Source organism: Cyprinodon variegatus, unplaced genomic scaffold (assembly GCF_000732505.1).
Source record: "Cyprinodon variegatus isolate N-32 unplaced genomic scaffold, C_variegatus-1.0 Scaffold7, whole genome shotgun sequence".
Classification (NCBI taxonomy): domain Eukaryota; kingdom Metazoa; phylum Chordata; class Actinopteri; order Cyprinodontiformes; family Cyprinodontidae; genus Cyprinodon; species Cyprinodon variegatus.
The window spans coordinates 1,094,497-1,110,135 of record NW_015150460.1 but is presented as its reverse complement, the minus strand read 5'-3'; the positions used below and the strand labels follow the sequence as shown (position 1 = coordinate 1,110,135).

General features: G+C 38.2%; 1 protein-coding gene across 2 annotated transcripts in view; it reads right to left on the bottom strand.

Annotated features, from left to right (window-relative positions):
• The window catches only part of syt1 (synaptotagmin 1), a 245,221-nt gene extending 233,769 nt beyond the window's left edge, over positions 1-11,452 (bottom strand). Inside the window, exon 1 of one of the 2 annotated variants that reach the window (XM_015376098.1) lies at positions 11,319-11,452. The gene's annotated coding sequence lies outside the window, so the exon portion shown is untranslated. The remainder of the gene's footprint in view (positions 1-11,318) is intronic. The other variant, XM_015376079.1, reaches the window with a different exon arrangement.
• Positions 11,453-15,639: the final 4,187 nt, after the last annotated feature.

The window sequence follows — 15,639 nt, the reverse complement described above, 5'->3', positions numbered from 1 at the left end:
CAGTAGTTGATGGAAATACCATTGTTAGCATTATGATCATGAGAGATCATGACAGTAATATGTTTAGCTTAACTGTAACTCTGGCTGATGCAACACCTATAATAATTACTGCATAATAAGTTTAATCAGGATTAAGAAAAATTAAACTTTTATCATAATAAAATCTTTGCTCTTGTGACTCCCCCTGAAAACATTGAATCATCTCATACTGTATGAAATTAGGCAGAATTTCAAAGACAGAAACTTCAGAACTACCGTAAAAAAAAAAATGTCAACTAAAATGTAAAAATATAAAAGAAAATGGAGAGAAAAATCAGTCATGAAAATACAAGAAAACTTTTACATTTGACTAAAGAGAAATAAGACAAATGTGAGGGAAAATATTCAAAGGGAGGTTTATGTTCCTTCTTATCTGGATCTATATCCACAACTGTCATAAAAGGATATCAAATTCTTTTGAATATCGTCATTAAAACATTGGAAAAAACAAAGAAGCTAAAAAAAAATGTTTTTCATACTTGAGTAGTGGGCTAATTCGTCTATATAGCTTTAATAATAATATTTATTGGCTTGCAGGCATAGTGGAGATTGTCAGACTAGAGTCTGGAATGCAAATCTGTCTCACCATGCACAGGATTAGCAACCATGCATTGAAGTTAGTTGTATAAAAAAATAAGTTTCATTACAACAGGCAGCAGTTTGTTCTACCCACCGGTGGGTACAGCGGCTGACTTCAGCTGGTTCCTTTAATATCTGCATAAATCCAAGCTTTCCAATCACAGTCTTAATGTCGGCACTCAGGTCAGCTCGAAAGTCCCACTCTGATCAGAACAATCCAATCAGGTAGCAGAGAGCTTATATTTCAATGCTGTAGCTCCAAGTAGGTAAATTTGTAAAAATCAAGGCTTCCTGCAGGTGCCCGCACACATTCTCAGCTCCCTATTAGAGCTTTGCATTTCCATCGCTGTAGTGTATGATAAAAGTACAAATAAAACTATTTTTGGAAGAATTTTAACACTTGTAGCTGAAAGCTGAGGAATTTTCATGTCTGTTAATGGCCTCCTGAAAGCTAGGACCTTTAATCTATTTCTAATGAGGTGTGGAAAAAAATCAAAACAATATCAGGAATGCTTATTCAAATCTTATGAACTGTTTATGGATACATTCTAGCCAGTATGTAAAAGTTCACCACCTTCTCATTCTTGATATTTCTTAAAGGTATACTATGCAACCGGTGTTGATTTTCCAGCGAGGCTCCCCCCAGAGGGCGAAAGTAAAAGTGCACTGTCGTAAATATGCTCAGCTGTTCCCCTCGTGTCTCCGTCAAGCCAGGCGCGGTTGTTTTGAGCTTAGCAGACAGGCGAACGCAACGAATCACCATGTCTACTGCAGTAAGTGACTATTTTGTTCCAATTTTCGAGTTTGAAAATTTAGCATGTTTTCATACATTATTTGTTATGCATGTGTCTAAATAACAAAGATTGTAGTTAGCAAGACCGACTCTCGCGATGCACGAGACTTCTGAGCCTGTGGGTGCGGGCCGAGGGCTCCTGCAATTGCAAGTACGGTATTTCCCCTACAGACCACCAGGGCCGCCGAGAAAACCTTTGTTCGACCTGAAATGACTCATTTAATCATCCAAAACGTTATGGAACACATTAATTAACTGAAAAATGTTGCATAGTATGCCTTTAAAATTGTACATTGTATGATCATTCTACCCAGGACAGGGAACAGTACAAAACCCAGGCATTAATGCAGCATTAGCATATGACAATTGTGACTAATAGTGCTTTTTTAAGCAGAAAAAAAAAAACTTCACATAGCTTTAATAAGAGACTGGAGAGTTTAGTTAATTCTGTAAAGAAAAACACTGAAGTGTGAGAAAACAACCAAAAGTTCAACATTTACAGCAGGAAACAAATAAATGTTTCTTTTCTGTTTTTTTCTTTATATTTTCAAGAACTGGCACCTTGTTTAGCTCCAGATTCCTTTGGGTAAAAAGTACATGCTTGTTTTCTTTCCTTTTCTTTTTTCTAGCAGCTCAAGGAGCGTCTTACAGGGCCAACCTGACAGAGAACAGTGTTCAACACTTGCACGTGTCAGCTACAGTAGAGCCCTAATGGGTGAGGAAGAGCATGTTGGTGGGGGAGTGGGGGGTGTTGGCTGGCATGACAACGTACAGCAGGCAGAGGACGTCGTTGCCATGGTGACAAATAAGGATGTTTGCATCAGAGGAAAATCTCAGCAGTCCACAGAGGAGGGCACGCATTCCACACCACTGACAGTGACGAAGAACAGTCAGGGCCAAAGATAGTAAAAAAAAAGGCGTGTTGAACAAGATGCATCACTTATGTGTTTCTTATCACTTCCATCATAACATGGTTATTCTCACCATGACTAGGTGGATCCTGTCTAATGGTAAACCAGGGAAAGCAGCATTAATGACAACTCCTACCTCACTGTGCTGTATGGAAAAATTAAATCATCTTCACAGCCGGGGTCGTTAAGCGATATTAAGTCTGCAACACTGATTATGTGCGTGTGCATTTTCATTTTTGGTGTTTAATCCTAGTGGAGTAAATTTAATGAGCATGCATGACCTTCACTGGTGGCAAACAATACAGAAATGTGATGTTCTCAAACATGTTGATCGATTTACTCAACATCCACTTAATTGACAGGAAAAAAGGAAACAGGGATTCTCTGCATATGTATGAAAACTACACATCCTGCTCCTTAACTCTTGCTGAAATTATTCTGACACATACTAAATCTATCAAGGTCATTTATATCTTGGACTGGGTTTTACCAGGGCAGCACTGATTTTAATTGCTTTCTTGCTACATCCCATTGCGCTCATATATTTTGCACACACACTGGTGAGTGTCATGTTGTTTTATAACTAACACATCCTCCAAGGGCGCCCGAAAGCTGCAAGTTAAGTGATGCGGAGCCAAGAGGCAACTTACTAGGACATCACTGAATTGGAGTCGTCTTGTAGAGCTGACATGTTCTGGAGACTGTGAATACTGGCAGAAAAACAAAAATTACCCTTTCCTGCCTCGGGTGACAATCTCTCGTAATGAGTGATTGGTAAATGTGTCACTTTGTGCATTTGTTCACCTTTGTGATATTCAGCACAGAATACTTAATTCCCCCTAAAATTGGAGCTATTATTATGCTTTTAAACTCAGGAAAGAAAGTCTGCAGATGGCACAGCGGTTATTTACATTCCAGTCTTATCTCCTGGCTGACAGGTGCATGACTGACACAAAAAGAGTTAAACGCAAAAAGAAAATAATCAAGACCATTTTCAATTTCCAAAATACATCTGTTGGTAATATTTCAAGGGGGAAAAAATCAGAGACAAAATATTAAAAAAAAATGATTCCTTGTAATTTCAGGCAGCTGTATTGAAAATCCAACGAAAACCACGTTTAAAACCAGCGAAACTGAGAATTGCAGCACTTTGCATAAGTGTTTTAATATAATCCAGTGTGATTATTGTTAGTCCTCTAAAATTATCTAAATGTAATAGAGAGAAAACATCTGCAAAGGTTGTAAATGCATGGTGCAATATTCTTTCTATATTTTTTACCCATTGCATTTTACAAGAGCTGTATCTTAATATAGACGAGTCCAGCCTCTAACAAAGGTTTTAAAAACTAAAGCCATCACTGTTTTCAGATAAGCCATATTACGTCTCAACTGTAATTATTGATACAAACTCAGGCAGGTGTTTGTCTCTTTCAATGGATTACATTTGTGTTGAGAAACCATTCAATGTGGCACACAGCTTAATATGTGTGATAACCTGAGTGATTAGTAAATTAATCTGTGAAAAAACTCACATGCAAAGGATGGGATGACTGTAGTTCCAGCAGCGGGTTAGGCTGTTATTGAAATTACAGACCAGAGCTAAGGTGAAACAACCTGCTTCCTTTTTAAATTCAGTAGTAGTTTCTGAGTATCAGTATGTTAAACAGGTGAATTATGCAATGCCCCTTCACATCTCCATAGATGAGTGTGGATGAAGAAAAGGAGAGCATTTTTAAGCTGCCTTATTACATTCATGAGACACTCAACCGCGCTCCAGGGCTGTTTTTTTATTCTGCATGCCCTTCAGCAATAATTAATCCACCGATTCACGGGCAAAAGGGACGCTTCACCCACTATGTACAGGCGGGACTGGAGGCTCTGAGGGACCAACATGGAGGACACAGGCCACGTTATTGTTCCTCAGCAGTCCCTGCACCCCCAGATGGTATTTATCTCCAATAACTTCCTAAGGGAGCACCTAAGGGCAGCAGTGAGAGAAATGCTATGGCTGGATGATGCATTTTACCAGAGCTAAGTATGAATCAGGATATTAAAAGTTGTAGGAGGGCAAAAGCAATTTCCTGCTAACGGGGATTTTAAAATTACAGCTCTCACATTGGCAGTCCTACCTTAAAATTATTTTCTCATTCGTAACTATCACAAAACACCTACCTGCCTGCCACCACCATTACTGTACACATACACCCAAGATAACGTCTGTCAGGCAAGGTCTATAAAGACAGTCATAAAGAAAAGCACTTCTTTTTTTTTTTTTTTTATTCAAGATTTCCTTTCGCATGATAAACCTCAGTCATGTCATTTTACAATTAATCCAGTTAATGTCATGGTCCCACTTACTTAGAGAAACTAATTAAGCATGTAATTAGTCAGTAATTTTGTAAACTATTGCTGACTCTCCAATTAAGAAATGAAAACAGTGTTTTTAAAGAGGTGTTACCAGAAATTTTACTTTGATCCATCACGACTTCTTGTCACATAGAGCTGATGGTTCACCTTCAGATGATGAATAAATTATAATCACATGCAACTAGAAGATTCAGCTTTTGTTGCTGGTGAAACAATGCTTCGATGGGTTCTGTGCAAATGAGAAACCACAACCTTTGTTCTTTTGTGAGGAGAGGCCCATTCATGGAGAACTAAATCGAGAGCTTTTCCACCACGAGAAAGCACACTGTCACATAAGCACTATGATGAAGTTAGGCAAAAAACTGAAGCTGTCCTTTTAGATAATGAAAAAACAATGTAAGCATTTTGTTTTTTCTTCAGCAATTGTTGCAGTCAGTGGCATCGGTAATAATCCCCTTTGTAGGGAAGACAATCCTCTTCACTTAAGACGTTCTGGTGTGTACAGCTTGGCTAATGCAATTATTTTCTAAATATATTCTCTCTTTTTCTTTAGACGAAGATCAGTCAATGTTTGTTAGTTGAGGGAATGGTTTATAAACCCTTTCAACATATAGACTAAACTAACCAAACCTTGCACAGTGGCCTTTAAATCGAACCAGAGAGCCATGTAGTAAAAAAAGTATAGACAAGCGCGATGCCTTCAAATGGAGTATGAGAGTGTTTGTCGTACCGGTAATAAAAGAAAGTGAAAGCTGATTTTATTTAAGGTGTATATAAATTATTTCATATTGTTAAATGAGTCTGTTCTGAGTTGTCCTAACCAGTTTGAATCTCAAGAAACTCAATTAACTTTAGATTTCAGGAGGCTCAAGAATCTATTTTACTTTATGATTGATAGAATTGTTCCGAGTTGCAGTTTTTACCCATTCTTTCTCTTCGTATTTATCGTATTTATGCCGGGTAATGCCCTCTCCTTAGTTTAGTGGTTGTTTACCTTTCTGGTTGTGTCCCTCTTGCCCATTAGATTCCTACTGTAATTCCTCTGTCTTCTATTCTTCCTTGGCTGTTTTTTTTCTCCACTTAGTAATTACCTTAACCTTGTCTTCAATCCTGGGAGTCACTTCCCCCAAGGGTTTTCTTCCTTCCTGATCGGATGGTCTTTGCTATTTTTTATTTTGTCTATGGGTTTGGAATTTGGTCTCGTTTTGCACATTGCTGTCAGGATGTAGCTTCTACACTGGACTCTTCTAGATTGAATAAATTATTCTATTACACATCTGTCCAATCTGCATGCCCCCATTTACTTCCATTTACTTCAGACTTTCATACAACACTCTTGAGATCAAAAAGTAATGGATATTCTAAGGGGTTAAACCAAAATACACAAGGAAAACAGGATGTTGGGGAAAACTTAGGCCCACCGAGACTCTACCTGCTTGGATGTCACTACCTGCAGTACAATTAAACTTTTACTACTGCAAATTAAGAGTGTGTAGATCAAGAAATTAAATCCTACTAAAGCCAGAATTGACACTCTGCAGATGCAGAAATCAGCAGCTTCCCAGATAGTCAAGCCAAACACCTTTGGTAAACCTGTCCTGTGGGTCTGTTTCAATTCAAGTGGCCCTGATAGTTGGAACAATAAAGAACACCCTCTAAATTATTTTATTTTACCTAAAGTTAATACCTCCAAAATTGAAATTTCAATAAATGTGATGTGACCACAAGACCCAAGTGCACTTTTCCAAGTGCACATCAAAAATGGGTTTGGAACAAAAAAAGATGCGTAACGGCAAGCTTCATGAAAAGCTTGAAAATGGAAACTCAGCTTGAAATCTAAGCCATTTCACCAGAGCAGGACAATGTTTAACAAAATAATGTGACAGGACTGCAGAAACTGCTAGAAGAAATCTTTTGGTGATTTCATTTTGTGTTGTGGTGGAGGTTATGCATAAAATCGAATCTATAATCAAAATACTGACCCTGTGTTTTGTTTTTTTTTTACAAAAACCCCCGTAAATTTTTTTTAAAAAATCAAACAGGGACACCAAGTTTTTGACAGATCTTCTTTGGTATCCCTATTCGGGACAGTGGCAGCAGCCTCAGCAGAGACTCCCAAATGTCCCTCTTCCCAGTTCCCAACATGTTCTGGGCCGTCCACGGTCCTCTTCCTCAAGGGACGTGCTTTGAGCACCTGGCTTGGAGGCATCCAGGGGGCCTCAGAAAAAGACGTCCTAGCCACCTTAGCTGACTTCTCACTATATGGAGAAGAAGCGACCCCCATCTGTGCCTCTCCCAGCTGACAGAACTCCTCACCCTATCTCTGAAGACGTGCCCAGCCACCCTGTGAAAAGCCCATTTCAGCCACTTGTATCCAGGGTCCCATTCTTTTAGCCATAATCTAGATTTCACAACCATAAGTGAGGGTAGGAACGTAGACTGACTTGTATATGAAGAGCTTTGCCTTTTGCTCGGCGCTCTCCTCACCAAAACAGCCAATCTGCATTGTAGTGTCAATGACACTGATACAGTAGCAGCCATTCAAAATGGCCCTTTTAATCAAACGCCGGCCGAATGGCAGCCCACTTCCTTTCAACTCCCAGCAAAATCCCCTCCAACTTCCAGTCACTGCAGTGACCCCCACCCTTTCACTGAATAACAGGATCTGACCAGGAGATGACACTTCTCTTTAGATCTTAATGTCCGCAAATCATGTCAGAAAGAATATTTTAGTACAAATATTTATGATTAAAAAAAGAATTCAAGGGGACCAGACAAAAACCAGCCAAGGAGTCATCAAGGAAAGTGGGGAAATTTTGAATAGCTACTACTGTATGTCTACTGATATTCCTTTTAATCTTCCCCTCACTTAACAGGACCATTAAGATATCTGGACTTCTCCACCTGGGGCAGTAACTCTTGCCCGACCTTAATGGGGTAAGCCATATTTTTCCAATAGGGAAACATTCAGACTTTAAGGAGCTTGATCTTTATCCTTGCTGCTTCACACTCTGCGGTGAACTCATGCTGTTGGTCTTGGCTTGAAGGACTCAATAGAGCCAAGTCAATGCCGAGCAAAAGCTTTGCTTTCCATAGCGCCGGGATGGCCCCTCATAAAGGGCTCCCTACAACATGGCCCTTGAGCGCCACCACAGGGCATGATGAGGGGAAAGATAACAGTTTTTTTTTGTCTTCTTTTTTCCTAGATATTTAATTATTCAGTTTAAATGTACACTCACTGAACCGGTTTAAGACATGTAGAAAATAAGACCTACAGTGAAACATTTATCACCTGAACATCATATTTCGCAAAATGTTGCATAATACAATGAGAAAGGGTACCAGTGTCATCCATTAATGCTGTCTTATCAACTGATTTTTCTACAAATTCAATGACGATACTGATTAAAGTAAGGTTAAAGAAAATGAATTCAATGTTACAGGAACGAAGGTCCTTATGGAGGACAGTCCAAAGATGGAAAACAAATCATGATTTATGAACCAGCCAGACTCGTGTTCAATGATGGCAGCATTACTGTCCAAGCTCAGACACCCACCACCAAATGGCCACACAAGGTCAAACCATAACACACTTCTATTTATATCCTCCATTTTATATTGCTCTCCAGTAGAGAAAACACACTCCTCTGTCTTATAATGCAATGATGTTTTTTTACTCCTCCATCCTCTGATTAAGTCTTCATAATTGAGGGTCTTCAGATAAATTCAATGTAAATCTGGCAGATACCCTTTCAGCCAGATGGTTTTTGGTTTTTCGGTTAAAGTTCATTTTGTATTTCTCATGAAAAAAAGTTATCACTGTAACCATTATGCTTGAAATTTTGAGTTAAAAAATACCCATTAAACATATTAAATTAAGGAGTACCAAATTTTGAACTGAACCTGGACAAGACCAGGATCGGTCAAGCTAAGCGGGACTTAATTAGATGTCCAGTCTGTATTTAATTGGGTGGGAACCAGGGCAATGTGTGATGGATGTGAATGCGGCCTTACAATCAACAATGTTTACCTGACTGGTTTTGTTTTTTGTTTTTGTTTGTTGTTTTTGTTACATGTTCCTAAAACAAAATAAAAAACTTTAATTATAAAAGAAAAAATGTTGTGTTCCACAACAAGCACTTCTGTACTTTTGCCTCACTAATGAAAATAAATCAGTTGCATCTGAAAAAAAAAAAAAAAAAAAAAAAAAATCCCATTAACAGCCCCAAAACAAGCCTGATAAAACATCCCAGCACCCCTGGTTACGGCTGAGTGGCTGCCTGAGTTACCTCCTTCCTGATATATATACACTTCTAATAATGTGGTGCGCATTTCTATTTGGCTCCCCTGAGTCTATTATTTGCAGAACTAACACTAGCAAATATATTAGGCTATATCTTCACCAGGTTTTACATTATAAAAATAAGCAAGCTTTAGCAATTTCTTTTTTTTTTCTTTTTTTAATGCTAAGTAGTAGTCAGTGAACCAAAGGTTTTTGGTGTATTGAAAGTGTTTTATTTCAGATTTGGTGGAGAAACATGCTTAGGAAGGGAGAAGCTGAGTTGTTGCGATGAAAAAGCTGTTTGCAATGTTGCTTATAAGAACATTGTGACTGACTCTGTTTCTTAATAAACCAGCTTGTTTTTCATTTTTTTTCAATAACAACCTAATCCTTGGAACCGCCTCTGGGTGAGGCCAACATCATAAAGATAGTTTTGCATGATATTAAATCTTTACTAAAGACTTTCGTTTTTTGCTGGTTTTCTTTCAAAAAAGCCCAATGTTTAGCTCAATCCAATTTCCCACTAACTCAGACCAGCTTTCATGTCCCTAATAAAAAATAACATAAAAAAATAAAAATGCTTAAACAAATTTTACTGTCTTTGTAACAGTGTTTTGGATAGCAAGAATAAGTGTTATCCAGTCTAAAGATGCAGAGTGATAAAAGGTTACAATCTTATAATAAAATGAAGGAAAAAGAAAAACATATATTAATTTGGAGTATCTACCTCGTATGGTTCCCTCGTAGCTCTTTAATTTGTGTTAGTTAAAGCCTTTTATCTATGCAGTCTAATTAATTAGCAACCATGAAAGTTTTTGTGGTGATATGCAAATATTTTATTTAGTGTTTTAATAAAACCCTATCGGGATTTTTAGTTCACAGAAGCAGCATTTGAATTTTTTACTCAAACCTTTAAAATTTAAAAAGCTCGCATTTAAATTCTTCCTTACTGTAGCTTTCTGGTTTGTGCCGCTACACTACGTCATTTTGAGATCCTCTGTCTTCCGTTTTCAAATAATGTCATGATTTTATAATAAATTCATGTCATTAATTTAAAAAGCATGTGTCATTTGCCACTTTGTGTTGGTCAGATACATTCCTAAAGACATATGATGAAGACTGTAGCAGGAACCAGTGAAAATTGAGTAGAAACTTTCTATGGTCAAAGAAGGTGCTAAACTTCAACAGCACCACAGATAGTTCTAGGACATAGGCTTGTTTGCCATTTATAGGGGAGCAAACACAATTTCTACCTAGAGAAGCAAACCAAGGGTCATTTAGACATGGTTAGTGGAAGCACACAGTGTTGCCTTGCTGACACGCTTTCAGTCACCTGGTAACAGTGTGACACATCGGAGCCTCCTGCAAAATGTATTCAAAGCAGCAGGATATGCAGCTACTAAAGCAACCCAACCCACTCCCCCAACACCATCTGATCACGCTTTCAGAGTTATCAGGTAATCTGGGAGAAGAGGGCGATAGGCCATCTGCTTTTAACAATTCCCAGTAGAGCATGCACAGCAGTCACCATGGATTTGCTTGACGTTGTTTGTACAGACTCTGGAGAGACCCGCTCCATGTGCACTGTGCAACAGCCAATCGGCGCTCCATCACTAAAACCTGTGGGAGGTGATAAGCCTCCTTTACAGCAAGGGGGGTTCCCACCAATCACAACAACAGCAGAGATCCTCGGTAACCAGTTAAAAGAAATTGGCATTTCAGTCTTATCGGCTTCCGGGACAAAAGGGAGCAAAATAAAGTGAGATGTATAATTAGGCACAAACTGTTGCAAGAGGAAAATCTTCATGCTTGTCATATGGCACTACAGCTCATTTCCGAATCAACAGCTTGCCACTTTCTCTTCCGTCTCAAGATAAACCCATCACAACTAAATGATGGAGGAAGGAGAAAACGAAAATGCCAGAGCTCTGATCTCAGACTATCAGATGGACAAAGAACAAACGGGCAGATTCGCTTCTATAGGATGAAAACAGCTGCTCCTCTTCCTTCTGACATCCCCTCCCCTCTTCCTTTCATCTGCCCACACATACTCATCGTAGACTCTCTTCACAACTAGAAACGTGTTTTATTTCAGGCAGCGTGGCTATCAGCTGTTGCACTCCACCCTTTACCTCCAGCAGCCCCTGAGCGCATACAGGAACCAAAAACTTAAAGTGCAAAAACAGGCGCCAAATATGGTGTCAAGAAGAACGACAGGGAGTTGGAGTAAATAGTAGCTCTAGTGATGTACCATCAATACCAGCAAACAAATCGCCTAATATGTACTAAGAAAAACACTTTACTATTTAACTTCCAGGGTAAGCTGTAAAATAATGTGTTTTCCTACCTGGCAACAGCTGCACACCTTCAGCTCCAAAGCTGCTGGCCCTGATCAGAAGGCGCGCTCGTATGGATTGGGGAGTCTGGGAGAGAGGGTGTGTGTATAATACTGTGTGTATGCTGTGTGTATGTGGGATGCTGAGAGGAAGATGGAGAGAGAGCTGGGAGGGAAAGTGAGAGGTGGAGCCTAACTCGGAGATGAGGAGAGCTGGTTGATGACTGTCTGCTGCCTGTATACCCAGACTGGAGGAAGCCGTGTGGACAGTGCTACATATTCATCCTGTTCAGACACATTCACAGCTGGGACACCTCTGGCACAGCTTGGAAAATAAAACAAGAAAAAAAAAACTAAAGGTGGGGGTGATGAGGAGGTGTGAGAGTCAGGAGAGGCTGAGCTGTTTAAGCTCAAGCATCGTCACGCAGCAGTTCCTCGGAATCCCTCCAGTAAGAGGTGAACTGCATCACAGAGTCCTTGTCTGTGATTGGCTCGGTAGGCAGGAGACGCCAAACTGTGGTGGGCAATGTCGTGTAACCTAAAATGACCCTTCAACATTTTACCATGTATGGTTTATCTTTCTCTGGTTGAGACAATTCACTATGACGGACATTTTCATTAAGAAAAAAAAAAGGCTTTCCTTGGTGGGATCTTTGAGTGTGCTGTATTGTGTAATTGTGTATATATATCAGTCCAAAGTAAATGGCTACCTGCCTTTGTACTATAATTAATACAAAACAGAGATTCAGGCAAACAGCTTCTTATAAGATCCACATCAACATGAAGCTAAGCTGATTTCCCCAGGGAAAGCTCAGCCCCATCTTAAAAAGGCAACATCTTACACACACCTGATCTCTTCAGTCTGTTTCAAGACATGCTGACCTCAATATCAGGGCAGACCAATGAGAATTACTATTACGATACAGGTCCTAACATGCAAAATAAAATTATTCAGTATATGCATTTACTCTTGGACAAACTGAAGCTCTTTGTTTAAGGGTAAAGGGCAGATATATATTCCTTGAGTGCAGCTAGTACAAAAAGGAAGCCAGTGTTTTAAAAGCAAGGAAAAAATGTTTAAGAAACAATCTAAATAGAACATGCTTTCTGCTACAGATTTCCTTTCATCCTTTTTTTAAACTGCACAGAAAAATAAAATGTAGATTCCAATTATAAAGTGGAAGGAAAAAAATACTATATGGCTTCATTTTTTTTTTCTTTTTACAAATAAACCAATTAAGCTGTAGCATGTATTTATATACAAAACAAAAGATTGATCTTGACACTCATTTTTCCCTCATGTATGGCTATGGGGTTTTAAAGCATATTTCTCTTCCGCATACATGTGAAAACAAAAAAACAAAAAATTAATGCAACATGATGCAAGAGATTTTTGAGTTGTCACAACTTTTGCCTTCTGTTATGGACTTTAGTAAGATTTATTATTTCAGACAAGAGTTCTTCCAACTTCAATCTTCTCATTCACCAAATTAGGATAATCCTGTAATCCATGAATGAAATATCCAGTCATCGAGGGATCTCTAGAGCCAGAACCCCCCCATCTTCCGCCAGACACCGCTGCTCCTTTGCAAAAAACTCCTGATCGCTAAATTGCCATTGCTGCTGTCAGTCCATTTGTCACTCACAGCCAAGACCATGCCCATATTTAAATGCATCAATCTTAATATTGGCTCTTAGCTTCCCCATATTTTCTATATAATACTATTATCATTGCCTGCAACTACAAAACTTTGTAAAGTTCGTGTTAATCTGATATTTCTTCAACTCAGACTAAAAATAGGTCATAGAAACAATAGCTATATTTAATCCCACCTCACCTGATCTTGTTTCAATCAAACTCCCCATTTGTGACATAGACTAAACTTGAAACTAACAACTAAGACATATAATTGTCTCAGAGGAATCCATTTGTCAGACCGGAGTTGTATCTGCAGACCTGTACTTTTGAAAGCCCAATAATCACCATAAAGATGAAGCCCTACATTAGCAGCAACAGCAACGCTGGCTGCAGCATCTCCACATAGCCAGTCAAACCCATCATGGGATACTTTTCTGAGAGAAAAAAAAACAATTCTTTCACCTTCAATATCATTCTTATCAGTTCTTTGCTCTTTTACAAAGCAACCAATGACAAACATTAATTATTATTGTTACATGCCGTGATTATCCTTCTGAAAAAAAAAAACGATTTCTCAATAATCTCATTACCATCCTGCCAGTTTTTCAGCTTTATGGTTTACATAATCTTTTGCATTGAAACACCTACGAAAACATACAGAATATTTATGCAATTATTCTCTCTCATTTCCTCTCCCCATATCTTCTCTCATATCAAAACTAAAAGTGTAACAGTTAAACATGAAACAAAATTAAATTTGTTAAAATAAGTCAATGCTAAATATTTTTTCTCTAGTATAAATTTCTGAATCTCAAAACCAGAATGATTTTATTCTGATGCATTTTAATTTCACACAGAAAGAAGCGTGCATAAACAATCTGAGACCTGGTGTGGAATCTGAATAAGTATGCTCAAATTAAAACATCACACCTGTTTTATTTTTGCCAGATTTATAATTGATTGATGAGTTTAACATCATGACCTGAAATCCATTTTGAGTCAGAAGTCCTTATCATGGTAACATTGGTTCTTAATATCTAAGAAATGCAAAAACTAAGATTTTGCTCTTCTGACAAATAGCCCCCCTATATTGTATGTACAAAAGAGAAAAATAATGGTACCGTAACTTAAATTAGTCTGGGTTTAGATTTAATCCCTTTGTAAGCTACAAAAGAATTACATTAAAGTCCAAATATCACATTAAAATGCAAAATAGGAATTTGGGTTTTTGTTATTAAACTAAAACAGTTTACAGATTACCTTGTACAGTAATGGAGATAATAATTTAATGGAAGTTAAGGTTTTAACCAAATTACCTGAGCTTCATCAGAAGGCAATAACAGTGAGGTTCATGATATTAGCGTATGCAAATAAAACAGCATGTTCCATTTTCTAATGAAGATCACATTTAATGAACTGCTCTGGAGCTGTTTTAACACACTCAACTTGCAGCTTGTAAATTACAAACATTATTACACTTTGATATCTACAATTGGTTGAACATTTTCAGACACATTTTCACAAAGTATTCCTTGATTAAAACGCAGTTTATCTCAGATTCCCTTTCATCAAAAGCACATTTCTGAAGGTTAACTCGAAATCCACTAGAGACCTTTCCTCGTTGCATGTTCTGATCCACATCTGTGGCTCTGAGCTGCATATTGAGTATTGGCTTTTGTGGGGGCTTTTCTTGAAATAAACAGGCTTGTTAGTTCTGGAGGGGATCCACTGGCACTCTGACTGCAGCTTAAACACCAGCGGCATCCTACTACCAGTTTCTGTTTAGGAAAAAACCTGGCCACAGTTGCAGACCTAGTCTCCACAAGCCAGCAGGCTGGACTCCAGCATCCTGACTCAAAGCCCTCTCACTCTAGAGGATGGAGGTGTCTCACCGGCCCAGAAATGATCAGGCAGGAAACATCACCGACCTATTGCTGTAGAAGCAGTGTCCTCTGTCACAGACTCTTTCATCTAAGGAGCTCAGAACTAAATCAAAGTGACAATATTAATCATGTGATGTGAGAAATAATTAGAGGGCCAATAAAGGACTGAGTAAGTTCCCTCCCCCATCTTCCGACATGCAGCAGATAGCTGATTACATCTTGGCTGAGTCAGTGAGTTTAAGACTACAGGTTGGTTCTGGATCTAGTGTTGATTAATGCTGGAAAGAATAACTGCAATAAATGAAACATGTTAAATGCTGTAAAAAATGTATCTTATTCAATGTTATCATTCAAAAGGTAGAATTAGACATTGCAGAATAATAATTGGCACAAGAATGCCCAATTTATTTAAAGCAAAATGATTCTTATTGAAATAATACAAGATGTTTCAAGCTCTAACCATCTTGCAGTTAATGCAAAGCCCTTCTTAGCGTAGTAAATGTTGTCATGTTCCCAATATATGTCATTTTAAAAAATGCACATATTGCCCTTTTGCCTTAACCAAATACAGTTCAGCTTTATCAATATTAGTATATACAGGGCATACATAAATACAGCTTGATTTCTTTTATTTTTGTTTTGGTTTTTACTTAACTTTTCTTTTACAGTGCAACTGCATTCTTTTAATCTGAGGACTAACATCATTTCGCTGGTGCATTGGAGAATAATGCATGCAAAAAAAGTAATTCTTCTTTTAATGCATCTAAAAAAAAAAAAAAAAAGCAATTATTTAATCCCCTGTATTTGTTAG